Source organism: Henckelia pumila, unplaced genomic scaffold (assembly GCF_033568475.1).
Source record: "Henckelia pumila isolate YLH828 unplaced genomic scaffold, ASM3356847v2 CTG_525:::fragment_3, whole genome shotgun sequence".
In the NCBI taxonomy this organism is placed as follows: domain Eukaryota; kingdom Viridiplantae; phylum Streptophyta; class Magnoliopsida; order Lamiales; family Gesneriaceae; genus Henckelia; species Henckelia pumila.
In genome coordinates this window covers 4,633,421-4,648,162 of record NW_027331857.1, presented here as the reverse complement: position 1 = coordinate 4,648,162, position 14,742 = coordinate 4,633,421, and positions in this window count along the sequence as shown.

Sequence of the window (14,742 nt, the reverse complement as noted above, 5' to 3'; positions counted from 1 at the left end):
ATCAATGTTCTTTTTGACAATATAAAATAATAATAATTTGATGATCTTAATTCACACACATTCATATATGGAATTATATACATACTTGATGGTACTATAGACTTTGCATGTTTGAAAATTAACCACGACAATTAGCAGCTTCTGAAAACACTTAGTAATCAACTCTTTCGCTTAGCAGTTGAATTAGCCACTGAGCTGTATTAAATAACATAAATATATCGCACAAGTGAAATATTAATATGTTATAACAATCAACGAAAAATATTGGATAGATCTACCTTAACTTAACTTGTCTAGCTATCTAACGAGTGGGTGGGTCGATGTTGCAGTGGAGGTAATACCCCACACAGCTGCAGTGGGGGTCCATCAAGTGACCACACATGCATTTCATGTGGGTCCCACATGAAATTGGCCAATCAATAACCCATCCGTAGGATCGAATTACCCCTTACGAGTTAGATGGGCTAAACATAGATCTTTAGAATTGGCATGCGACATAAGAATTAAGAATAGTTCAGGTGTGTCGTCGAATTTCATGGATGTCATTGTGCCATTTGATTAACGGCTCGTGGAATAACTAATATTGGTATAATTACTGATATGAAAGGCATCGAGCCCTACAAAGTACAAACCCTAGCTGGCTGGATGTAAGATGTTCATTTACATATAGTCTGACCCGGTTTGACTGAATTAGAGATTAATTATTTCAACTCCCAACTCACAGCTAAGTATATTTATTTAGATGTTAAGTTAGTATTTGTCACCATATATTAATAGACCTGGCCACGGTCCGGGTTGAACCCGCCGGGTCCGGGTTGGCATTTAGCCAACCCTTAATCGGCCCGCCAATGGCCGATTCCGGTCCGGGTCGGTGAACCGGCGGTTCCAGTTCGTTTAACCGCCGGTTCAGGGTCCAGGCCAAACCGTGCCATTTTTTTAAAAAAAAAAATTTGCAGCGCCCCAGCGCTGAATTGGCGGCGCTGGGGTGCTGCCCCTTCGATTTAAATTCGAAGGTGCAGCGCCCCAGCGCTTAATTTGCAGCGCTGGGGCGCTAAACCTTCGAATTAAATTCGAAGGGGCAGCGCTGGGAGTGCTGGGGCACTGCACCTTCGAAATTTAATTTTTTTTTAAATTTTTAAACAAATTTTTAATAAGACATATTCTTTAAATAATCTCAATCAAATATTTCATATCTCCATAATGAAAATCTATTACATTTATTAAATAAACAATATATTAAAATTTCAACATCTTAATATCTTATGACTTAATATTACAAATCTATTACATTTTATTCTACTTCACTCGCATTTCCTCCCGTCGTAGTTTCGGATGTTCCTTCGGTATCATCTTGGTCTTCTTCATCACTTTGAATATGTTGTGTTCGAGTAGCGGCTTTTGACCAATCATTGAGCAAACATTGGGCTTCCAAGTTTTCCGGCCTTAAGCTAGAACGCCTCTCGTCCAATGTATTTCCTCCAATACTAAATGCTTGCTTCACTGAAACTGTTGAAACCGGACAAGCTAGAATTTCTTTTGCCATTATAGCCAAAATTGGATATATTTTTGTGTTTTTTGCGACCACCATCTCAAAATGTCGAAGTTTTCCTCATCTGTATCACTAAAATCAAAAGTAGTGGTAAAATAATTCTCAAGTTCCTGACTGGAACTTGAGGATCCTCGTGGACGTTTCGTCCGTTCCCTTAATAAAAGTTGTGCTTTAGTAAGTTTAGAAGAAACATTACTAGTTGCAGTGGATTGTGTTTCATGTGAAACAATCTGTCTACCATATTTGATGTTATATTCATTATAAATATCAAGTAAATGAGTTTTAATATTAAACAAAATCAATGAGATAGAAGGAATCGTTTCCGCAATAGGCTCCAAAGATTCATAATATAATGTTAACATGTCGCTTAAGCCATCTAATTTAAGTCTAGGATCTAAAACAAAAGCACATAAAAAAATTTCAGGAATGACCAAAAAATATTTTTCCCATTTTGCTTTCATGACGAGAATACATTGAGATAAATCACTATCATTAGAATGTTCATGAAAAATACAAGCAATGTTGCAACAATCTGTTAAAATTAAATGTGAAGTAGGGTAATAAACACCGGATAATTGGTCACTAGCATCATTAAAAACTTTTAAAATTTCACAAATACTAGTGCATATGTTCCATTGATTTGAAAACAAATAAATATCACGAGCTTGAAAAAATTGATGAAAAAATATACATAATAAATCTTTATATTCAAAAGAGGATAATAACAATTTATATGTTGAATTCCAACGAGTTGGAACATCTCGTGCAAACCGCTTAAGCTTCATACCATTTACTCTACAAAATTTTCCCCATTGCTTCATAACTTGAGGATGCGTCCATAAATAATGAATAACGTTCCTAATTGGTTGAATATGTATGCCTAAACTTTTTAGTCCATCTTGAACACATAAATTTAAAATATGACATGTGCATCTAATATGAAAAAATTTGTCATCTAGTGATGGTTTACATATTTAAATAAGCTCACTAATACTAGAAGTATTTGCACTAGCATTATCAAAAGACATTGAAAAAACTTTGGTAGTTAGACCATATTCTTCTAAAATAACAAATATAAGTTGCGAAATATTTTGTGCCGTGTGTGATTCGTTGAAACATCTATATGCAAGCAACCTTTTTTGAATGTTCCAATTATTATCAATCCAATGACATGTAATACCCATATATGAACAACTTTGCCAATGATCACTCCAAATATCGGAACACAAAGAAATTTTATTATTCAAACTATAAAATTCCTTAATTAATTCTTTCTTTTGTTCAACGACTAACTTTTTCATTGTGCGTTTGAGACTATTTATTGGAATACGTCTAATAGAAGGATTTGCACTTGTAGAAAGCCAATTTTTAAAAGATAATTTATCGCTAAAACTAAAAGAAAGTTGTTCAACCGCACAAAATTTAGCCGTTTCTTCTCTAAATCTAGCTTCTTTATATTTAAATAGTTGAGATTCATTACCCGATTGAGAAGAGAATGCCAGAATTTGAGTTTGACCACGATCAATACCAATTTCCACCGGATGATTTTTCTCGATATGCCGCGTCAAAGTTCCATAACCACCTCCTTGTTTAAATTTGTAACATTTTGAACAATATTTGCATTTGTCTTGCAAATCACCGGAGGAAGCGTCACCTTGTCGAAGTGTTTGGTGAAGATATCGGATATCGGGCGAGGCACCGCTCGAGTTTGTCTTTGAGAGGCCGCCGGATCGTTCATACTTTCTTGACTTGCATGATGACGTGGTGGTGGTGGTGGTTGTTCAACTTGTTGTCTTTGTTGCGCCTCTTGTCGAATTTCTTGAATTTCATCATCGAAATATTCAAGATCAAATCCATCGACATTGAATTGAGGATGCTCGACCTCGGGTGGTATGATGCTTTTTTCCTTTCCTTTTACTTTTTCACCCCTACGATTTGATCCCGCTCCGGACATTTGTAATTGTATAAATATGAAAATAAATCAACAATTGACAATAAACCAATAATCGAAACTTGATATTTTTGATAATTCAAAAAATTAAAAGGAATTGAGAATAGAGAGAAAGAAGAGAGAATTGTGTAAACAAAATGAAAGGAGGTTGGGGGTATTTATAGATAAAATCATAAAAAATAGGGTTTTTTTTTTAAAAAAAAAAAAAAAATTAGCCGGTTGACCCGGCGGGTCGACAACGGCCACAAGATCGTGGCCGTTGAATGATCCAACGACCACTTTCTAGTGGCCATTGGATCTGGGCGCCCTGATGGGCGCCATGTGTCCAACCCGACGGGTCGGACCCGTTCAACCCGCCGGGTTGCCGGTTTTTCTAAGGGAAAACGGGGACCGGACTGCCTTGTGGCCGGTCCGGTCTCGGTTTCGGGTCGGGCCCGTTGACCCGGTTAACCGGCCCGTTGACCACGGGCCGGGTTCGGGCCCAACTCGACCCTTGGCCAGGTCTACATATATATATATGTACGTGTACGGAAACTGAATGACATTAATTAATGAAGTACCCTGTACACGTATATTAGCGACCCAAAAATATGATTGATTAGTTTCATAATTACAACCAAATTAAATATCAACATTAATAGCTTCATCGTAATGTAATCCAAATATAATTAGCGTATCTCAATGTTTGATCTTTATTTATAAATGATTACATCATTTACAAAATTAAAAATTATTGTAATGATCATTTTTAAAAGTTTCAAAAGAATAATTTCTGTTTTTTTCACAATCATTATTCAACACGAAATTTTTTGATGTATTTACGTGCATTGTGTTGCAAGAGGCGCTGGTGAATATGAAATCATTGATTCTTTGCTTCTTATATTTTTGTTTTAAAAAAAATAATAAAATATAAATTTTTGTTTTTTCCTCCATTTCCATTTTATTGACTCGAACTCATCATTATCGGGATCCTTAAATTTTCTGTAGATATATGTATTTGTCTATTTGAGTTGCTTGCCTGCTTCATACTCTTTTGACATCTTTATGTGCCCTTCTTTTTTCATTTCTTTTGATGGCATATCTACATGTACTAAATTGTTTTAATAGCAGAAGGCCTTTAATTTGGGAGTTATAATAATGCGTCATCATATTGCTCATGGCTCTACAAGTTGGAGCTTTGGATACACGTATTTTTTTTTTTCCGAGCTTAATACTACTTGTTTGTTGTGAACGATGAAATATTAATTAATTTGTTAAATATGATCTTATTATATTCTCATTCAACTGTTGATTCAATTCATTTCACAAACTCGACTATCACTTAGAATTCGAATGTAGATGATTGTTTATACTCCGGATTCTGCAAATATTTCATGGCTACAATATCAAATATAAATATGTATGTATACACGTACGTAAAATACGTAATGACCAAGTGGACAAGTGGGGTATATCGTGAGTGTTTTAAAGCCTTGTGGCCACTTGCATGCGTTTTCTTTCATAATTAGGTCGTATGGAGTTAGGAGGAAAATTCATGAACCTGCAGGCCACCAGTAGTACATAGAGAATGGCCATTTACGGATCTACAATCCACCACAAATACTATTTTCCAGTACAATCTTATTTTTTCTTAAAAAATAAAAATTTAAAGTTCCTCAAATATAATCACCGGATTTTTAATTATAATTTTTTTGATCAAAATAATATATTTGAGACTAAAATTATTATTATTATTTTTAATGTAGAGACCAATACAAAATTACATTTGTATTTATATAAAGGCTTCAATCTATTTTTTTTTTAAAAAAAAAAGAAGGAAAGAAAAGAAAGAATTGGTTAGTTATATGTTGGGCCTCGGTTTCATGAATCTTGCCAAGCCAAAAAATGGTTTTGGGCTTACCCGCCGAGGAATACAACCCAACAAGTACACGCAGTACTCAAATGAAAAGACGATTTTTTCGTTAAAAAAAAATAGTTCTTTTTAAAGTTTAGTTCTTTTATCTAAACATAATTCTTCCAATAAAAGGCAAACCAAGCTACAATTATGATATAATTTTGTTACACTAAATGACTTACATAAATAGACACAAAGTCAAAAGATTAACTTATTTGATGACACATATAATATTATAATATTTCTATAATACTCCATATATAGTTGCTTTATATATATAAGTTGAACCATAATTTGTTCATCTCGATGTGGTTTCCTCTATATTCTGTATAGATTATGCATGCATCGTGAATGATCACTAGTAGAAATTTCGCATTTTACTTCGGCATTTTTAACTTCGCCAATTATCAATTACGAAGTAATATGTAATATATAACTTTGGTAATAACATTAATGAGGTAAAAAAACACATTTTACTTCGGTATTTAAAAAAATGCGGGCTTCACTTAATTTTTTAGGACATATTACTTCGGCAGATATTATTTTGCCGAAACAAAAAGTAAAAAAATAAAATTTTAATCGTAAGTTGTGAAGTAAATTCCCTATCTTTCTAAACCCAAACTCCATTCCCTTCATTCACAACTCCATCGATCCCCTTTCTTCAGCCCTAGCGCCCGCCGCCGATTGACAAATCCAGCCTTCCACCACCACCAAGAGCTGCTCGCCATCTTCCAAAGACTTGGCGTATTTTGTTCTCTTTTCGATCTTCCTTTCGTGCTTGTTCTTTGGCGTCGGACGGTTTCTCAAGTAAGATATGTTCTAATTGCTTTAATTTTTCAGATTTTAGCTCGTTAAATTTGTGATCTTGTGACGCAAAATCAACTGCTCTACTGACGATTCGTTTCCTATTGCCCTAGACTTAGGTTTGGGGATTGACTCTAAAACCTTATTTTTTTCTTATACGTTTCTCTGTTCAAATTTTCTATTTTCTGTTAAAAATCTTGGAGCCTTCGTGGTCCCTTTCAATATTTATTTGTTAAATTTAGTCTCCGAAGCTTGCTGGTTTTCGATGGACATTTCGGTGAATTTGGAAGGTTACAGATGTATTTGTTAATGAATGATTATTTTTTAAAGTTGGTCAATAATCATGTCAATATATTGGTTAGATGTGTATATATTTAATGTATATGACTTTGTATGAATAATGGGTTCATCGTATCTACACCATTTACTAAAAAAAATAGTGGAAAAATCCATCATGTAATCTTGCCATCTAGTTTATAAAATCCACTGAAAAATTACGTTTTAAGTAAAAAGTTGGTAGCCAATTATAATGGCCTAAAAATTTGGTTTTTGGTGTTTGTGATTTTTTGGTATGGAATGGGATTGTTTAAGATTGTAACGAGAATGAATCTTTGTTTTTCTTACCTCTTGTTATAATCTGATTCTTCAAGTGTTTTACGCAGTAAAAATTCTTAATTTTTTGCTTTTGCGCAGAAGGATCCCAGGTTTCTGTATTTTTTTTCTTTATTTTTTTGAAATTTTCAATGGTATTTTCATAGGATTAATGATGTTTTCAAATGGACTTTTTTTCGATCTTTTTGTCATAGACCAGGAGTTCAATAGTCTATGATTTTGGATAATTTGTTCACTAATGAAATGACATTTTTTGTGGAGGTTAATAATTCTATTAGGTTATCGATTATGAATATCATATGTATAAATTTTTGTTTGCTTTTTTTGTTTTTGTGGAGAAAGTTTAGATGATTGCCGAGCAATCACGTGATTCTAGGATATTGATCGCGGCCTCAAGTGGCAAGTAAGTCATATTCTTTTATTTATATTACATTATTATGAGTTGTTTGATCTGTTGTTTTATCATTATTTTTTGTATTCAATATAGGTTTCTACCAGAGAGTCGTATAATCTCAGCCTACATAGTTTGATATTTGGCTATATGCATGGTGGGTTCTTGAATTGCTAGTCGAAGTATGTTAGTTAAACTTAAATATATATGTACTGAACTTTCTTGGTTTTCTTCAATTTTTGAGCATCATTCGGAATCATTTTCAAGTATTATGTAAGTTAAGTTTAAAGTTCGGAATGACTTTCTTGGTTTTGACACGGAAATGAAATGGTAGTAATAGACAGTTTTCTATGAAAATAAATCAAGAACATCATAGAGTAGCTAAAAGAACATAAAGATTCTGCATTTACACTATATTGAAAAATTGAATTTTCATCAGGCTTATATAAATTGAAATTCTTATCTTTTGCGGCTTTGCCAAATCTTGATTTGGATTCAGAACTTAGTGCTCCTTGGTATTTATATATACAACAAGTAGCTAGAAAATTTGGTTTTACCCAATTTTGACCAATATTTTATGTTGTTTCAGAGGGAAGGTGAAACAAACTTTTTATCCCACTGTATCATATAAAAAGTAAGATTTTACATGATGTTTTTTCATGGTTATGATAAGTTAAGTTTCACTAATTTTCCAATTCGACAAGTGGTGATAATGATGAATGGCACCGTTAGAGCCAGTACTTGAGACAGGGACCGAGCTGCAATCATGCACTTTGAGAAAGTCGAGTCAGTTTTTTAGTTGAAGAATTCAAGAGATACTTCGTTGGATATTTATGCTTTTCATTGGCGTCAAGCTACTTTTATCAGGTTTGTTGGCTGTGTTGTCTAGTTCCTTGAATTGATTCTAATGTATAATGATCAGCGCACAGAGACTGAAGGTTCTTGTTATCGACAAATGTATGGAGCATGAATCGATCTCGGTCGATTTGCCATTGTTGAATACCTTCAAAAAATCCGATCTGTGTACTTATATGGGGGATGGATTATCACAAGAACATGGAGGAGGCAGTGATTGATTTCAGGAGTCATTCTGAAGTTTCGGACCAAGGAGATGGGCAGATGCTTTACAATATTCTTTTAGAAATTTTCAGCGTCAGGGTTCTCACCATTTGCATCTACATGATTTAGGTATATACATATATATATGTGTGAGATTTTGAAAATATTGAAACTTATAATTAATAGAATGTTGCATCTTTGGTTTTGGACTTAATCTCTGGATTAGATGTAATTTTAATAGATATCTGTATGTTGGCTATCTCATATTGCAACATATGACCTAAATATGATTTCGCAGAGGAAGAAGCTGACCGAAAAAAACAGGAAGAAGAAATGATCAGTAGAAGTGCAAGTTGGACAGACCACTAAATTAAAATATGTGTCTGAACATGCTGATGTAATAAAAAAGAGCAATGATGCTGCAAAAAGACTTGCAAACTGAGGGTCTTTCTGTTCCAACTGATATTTTTATTAAGGTGCAAAAGGAGGTTCATGTATATATGTACCTAATGTCTAACACTGAATATTTACAACATTATTCTATTATGGTTTCATTGTTATTGATGATTAACTTTATAATATTATTTATTTTTGATTCAGATAGACATGTCTGCTAGGATGAACCTTCCAGGGAAAGCAAAAGTGAAATCTGAGATGTTCAGGTAGACAAAAGCACCAGTACACTGCCTTGAATTATTCTAGATATGACTTTTAGGGTAACAGTAGATTCGTGGTCCAATAAAGTGTAAACTAACATGTTCATCATAGAATTAGAAGATGAAATCTATCTATGATATATATTTATAGGGGGCACACTTAATAAAGGATTTAATCGTGCATTGGGGACCTTATCTGTTGGGGCACTATCCCTTATCTGAGATGGCAGGATAATTTCAAAAAAGTGGTGATATTAGTCAGCATTTTTGTTGCTGTTATGAAATTTTCTTCTTATCTTTTGTGTGTTTGTGTAATGGAGATTGTGCTTTTTATGTTTTAGGTCATAGGATTTCTAGCTAGATATTTGAAGCAGCACCCTGCTATGAAGCAGTACTTTGGGAGAGGAATTCTACATGGGAGGGGATTTCTCCCGTTCCTTGAGCATCGGCACAATAGTACAGCGCCGAAAAGATGTTCGAGTGCCCTGCATCTAGGTACGACCGAAATCCCTAAACCAGTTCTTGTTTTTTTGCAAATAACTAAAAGTCATTGCAGTTTTATGCGATATTGAGGTATTTTGGAGGAGTGCGTGCTTTTACCACTATGCCAGATCATATTTCTGTCTTATGTTTTATCTGCTTATCATTCTAATGACTAGGGGTGGGCATAATTTGGTTAAAACCAAAAAAACCGGCCGATCCGAAAAATTTGGTTTTTTTGGTTCGGTTTTTTCGGTTTTTCGGCCGGTTTCGGTTTTAAAATCTATCAAAACCGGTTTTTCTGTTCGGTTTTTCTGTTTTATGCCCCGAAAAAACCAAAAAAACCGAACCGACCGAATTTTGATTAAAATAAGAATTTTATGGATATTGGCCATTGGGCCTTACAAATGGGCATTTTTTTTTATCACTTTTATGTTTTTTTCTTACAAGATGTAGGCTTATTTTAATTAAATATGGTTTTTATGAAACTTAATAACCGCTTTATTGTTTTAATTGAAGTCCATATTGTAAATTATAATGAAATAATTTATGTTTTATTGTTATTAGTTCTCTATTATATATTACATGCATCAAGTAAGATATCATTTTAGTTCTTAAATTTTTTTTAGTATTAACCTTTTTATATTTTGGTTTTTATTTTAGTTTTAAATCCATAATTATTTTAAACAATTCATAATTTTCTTTGTCCCTAAACTAATATTTGCAGTCGTGCAAAATAAATTTAATTCATTGCATAAACCGTATAAAACCGACCAAAAAAACCGGACCGTATCACAAAAAAACCGAACCGAACCGTAATAAACTGGTTCGGTTTCGGACCGAAGATTTTGAAAACCAAAACCGAAAAAACCAAACCGTAATAGAGTAAAATCGAACCAAACCGACTGATGCCAATCCCTACTAATGACTCATCATGTTAACATTATTTCTCACCAAGAGTTCCTGAAAATCTAAGTGTCATTTACATTAATACCACTATGAAAATCCATTAGCAGAAAATTTAAGGTATAAGATAAGAACCTTGAGATGAACGATAGTAAATTTAGTCAGTGTATAAAATTCGTTGGTTAAAATAAGAGACAAAAATATCTGGAAGTTTCTGAAAGGTGATATGAGATTCGAAATGCCCAAGGAAAGAAGCTGGGTTTGTAACATATTATTACATATATGTTATGACGATGCATGACTTAGCTCTAGCTAGTTGCTGAAGATCGCAGTATACAGTGGTCCTAATTGCAAGGATATGGACAAGTGTATGATAACATATATAAAATAGGTTTACTGAATTCTGGAAACCTCTTGTTAAAAGTTACAGCTCATTGGAAGGTGGCCTCACATTAATACATGTAATTTGGTCGTATGTCAGGTAACAAAGACGATTTAATACAAATAAAATGGATGCAACATTTGTTTTTGATTTCAAATCATTCACTTCTAGTTTGCAGGATGCTGTCTTTGAAAATAGGTTGCTGCCTTTGTTTTGGATTTCAGTTTGCAACTAGCCTTGTTGGTTTACCGTGACATTCCTATCTTTTTTTGAATTTTAGTTTGCAGGATGCGTCAAGAATAAGGTGTACAGTCAAGAACAATTTGATGAAGTTAGAAGTGAATGGAGTGAATTTGTCTACTCGCATGTAGGTGGCTGAATATGTCATTTCAAATTGGGATAATACTTTTTTTTAGGAAATGTGTGGATGTGTACACGTTTAAGTGGTTGAATATGTCATTTCAAATTGGGATAATACTTATTTTTGAGGAAATATGTGTGGATGTGTACACGTTTAGTTTTGAGGAAGCATATAATTTCGGGTTATTTTGGTGGATAGTACATATTGATTTATGTATTTGTCGTTTTGGGATGAATTTAATAATATTATTAGTGTATTTTTATGTTTCAAAAATATATTTATGACATTATTGTATCTAAATTTTAAATTTAGAAAATGTGTTCTATTGCTTCGGCAATTTTAGAATAAATGAAGTAAATCATTATCTTCTACTTCGTATTTTAATCAAAATACCGAAGTAAAACAAATTTTTTACTTCAGCAATTTCATTAATAGACGAAGTAGAAGAATGCATTTTACTACGGTAATATAGAAAATTAACGAAGTAAAAGATATTATATCACTTCGTCTGTTAACGAAATTGATGAAGTAAAAGCTATTCTATGGCTTCAGTAATTTCATTATAAGCGAAGTATAAACATATGTTTGACTTCGTAACTTATGAAATGAGCGAAGTAAAATATATGTTTTACTTCGGCACCGGTCCAATTCTGCCTCCAAAAAATGACCAAAGACTTCGGTAATTTAAGGTATAAGACTTCGCCGATTCAGCAAAATAAAAAAGTACCCTATTACTTCACGTGACACTACTTCGTTAATTAACTTCCTACGACTTCGGTTATTAACCGAAGTCTTAGGCGATTTTTCTACTAGTGTATCCACGTCAAATAATCGAAGTCTTAGGCGATTTTTTTACTATTGTATCCACGTCGAGTTCTTCGTTCTGCTGTGTTTTTTATGAACTGATATCCGAAATTTATACTTTGCTTAAAGAATGTATATATATTTGGGACTTATATGTGTTGAAAGGTTGTTTGGTGTAAGAATCAGACCGTTTGAAACAACAAAAACCGCGAATGGATTTGCTTTTGTGGAGACTGATTTTCTGTCTTATTTGTCAAATATTATATTATTATGATGGTGTTGTTTGTTGTATTGCGCGCTGTCTTTTGGCACGTTTTTTGGCTTATTGTTGATTTGTTACTTGGCCTTGTGAATTATGCAGATGCAAGTATACGTATATATGTGTTGGATGATCTTAATCTTAGATAATTTTATTTATTTATAATTACACGACAAATAGACAATAGCTAGCTGCCGCTTAATTGGTTTGACATTAACGGAACTCGTCGTGGATAAAAAGTTATCGTTTTGGTGATCATGATATTTGTTTCTTTTTTATTTTGGTCAAATATAAAAGATTACCATCAAATAGGATTTTGTGAATATGAATATATGATATCTTACTAGTGAAAAATATTTGAAATTTATATCTCTATAAATTACGTACCGATTACCGAAAAACATAGATTTATCTAGTGCGGAGGCACGTTATTGAGTGGGGACCTTGGCCCCTCCCCCCCTCCCCCAACCTTTTTTTTTTAGGTTTATTATATATGTGTATATATATATATGTGTTGTAATTTTGTTATTATTTCATCAAAAAAATTTACATAATTATTTATAATCTCAAAATAGTAATATATTTTTTATTTAATTGAATTAATTTTATAAAACTGAGAAACATAATATATGTAATGTCGATCTCAATTTTTTCATGAAATATTTGGTATTTAATTTTTTCTTCTCTTCTCTTCATCTTGTTTAAAGGCTACAAAATAAAAGGTATTCTTTTATTTTATTTTTTTGCTCTCTTGAAAGATATTAAATTTTTGTGAGACATTTTTGTTAAAAAAAAATTCCATTGTCATTAATGTTTTATTACGGGTTTTTTAAAATAAATTTCTTTGTTTCATTTATTTCTAACATGTACTCGAGAGGATTCTTAGTATTTTGAAATATATTGATTTTTTTATTCTTTTAAATGTGTAATTATATTATAAATATAGTCATAATTATGCTTCATAATATAATGAAAGGTGAAATTATTAATGATTGTTTGCTGGTGTATATTGAGAATCAAATTTTCAAAAAATTGATATAGTTCACTTGTAGTTGTAGACGATATTCGTGATTTGCAAAGAGAATATTTAAATTCTAATAGATTCGAGAAATAATGATATATTTATATTTTTTTATGATGAATGTTGATGTAATATTTGATATTAATATAATATATTTAAAATTTTATTGTTATATATAATAAATATTTGATCTTTCTCGAGTTTGATATTGGCCCTGGGGCTGTAAACTAGCCGAACCGAGCCGAACTATAACAAAATTTCAGTATTCGAGTTCGAGCTCGAGTTCGAATTGAGATATTCGAAGTTCAGTTCGAAGCTCGAAATTTTTTCGGCTCGAGTTTTATTTGATAGAGAGTTCGAGTTCGATTCGAAAATATCGAGTCAGCTCGCGAACTTTCGATAAATTTATTATATTTTATATAATATAATATATAAATATATATATATATATATATATATTAAATAAAGACTCGCGAGCTTTCAGACAATATATTTTCGGCTCGAGTTCGGCTCGACTAATAGTTCGAACATGTTCGAGTTCGGCTCGAGCTTGAAAAATTTTAATCCGAATCGAATATTTTTTCGAGCCGAATCAAAAAGTTCGCGAGCCGACTTGGTTCGTTTACAGCCCTAATTGGCCCCTCTAGTATCTACTTCTGGCCCCGCCCCTGTATCTAGTCATTCAGATTTTATAAAAAAAAATTTATAATCATATCAAGATTTAAGATCAATTAACATCTTTAGAAATACAAGAAAAATCAAATAATACGTCTCTAGGTATATATTTTTCCTTTTTCTCCTCGAGTACACTGCGTATTATATTTAATTTAGTTAGTTTCTTGTTTCTGTCATATTACTTGGCCTTGTGAATTTTTCTTGTCTTATTTGGATATTAAATTTCAGTCCAGTCGATGTCATCCTTGCTAATGTCCACATTCATAGTTGTGTCACGGAATTGACATTCTCGGGGGGTCGGGGTTGTCATACTTGTGGTGGACACATAACACGTCGTTTGATGTTACGTACACAATGTGATACACACAATATGATACACATAAAAATTAGTTTAAACTAAAATGTGAAAGGAATTTTATTCCTTGATAAGGTGATTATTTGATATAATATAATTCGATATTATCAAGATTTGATTTGCAAGATTTGATAGAGTTTATTTCCTACTAAAAGATAGTTGCTTATTTTTGTAGAAATCTATCTAAGGAAATCCTCAAGATTTGAAAGCTAATCTATTAAAGGGGATTTCACGCACAAGGTCTGAAGCTGAAGAGGCTTCAGACGATAATACACTGCGCATACTCTGAAGAATTCTGTTGAAGAATTTGAAGAACTCTGAAGCAAGGTTTGCAACCATCGTTGTTGCATGTCCCCGTGTTGCCGTTCGTGTTGAAGACATCAGAGACAACACTGTGGGAACTGTGTTGTTGAAGATCTTTTATGTCTCTTCAATTTAGGCTACGAGAGTTGCATCCAATTTCTTTTATACTCTTTTTATTTAGGATGCAAGTTTGATTTCTCGACTTGTTGAGAAATTTAGGATTTAATTATTTTTCGTAAAATTACTATGATTACTTTTTAAGACTGATCTTACGTTTACT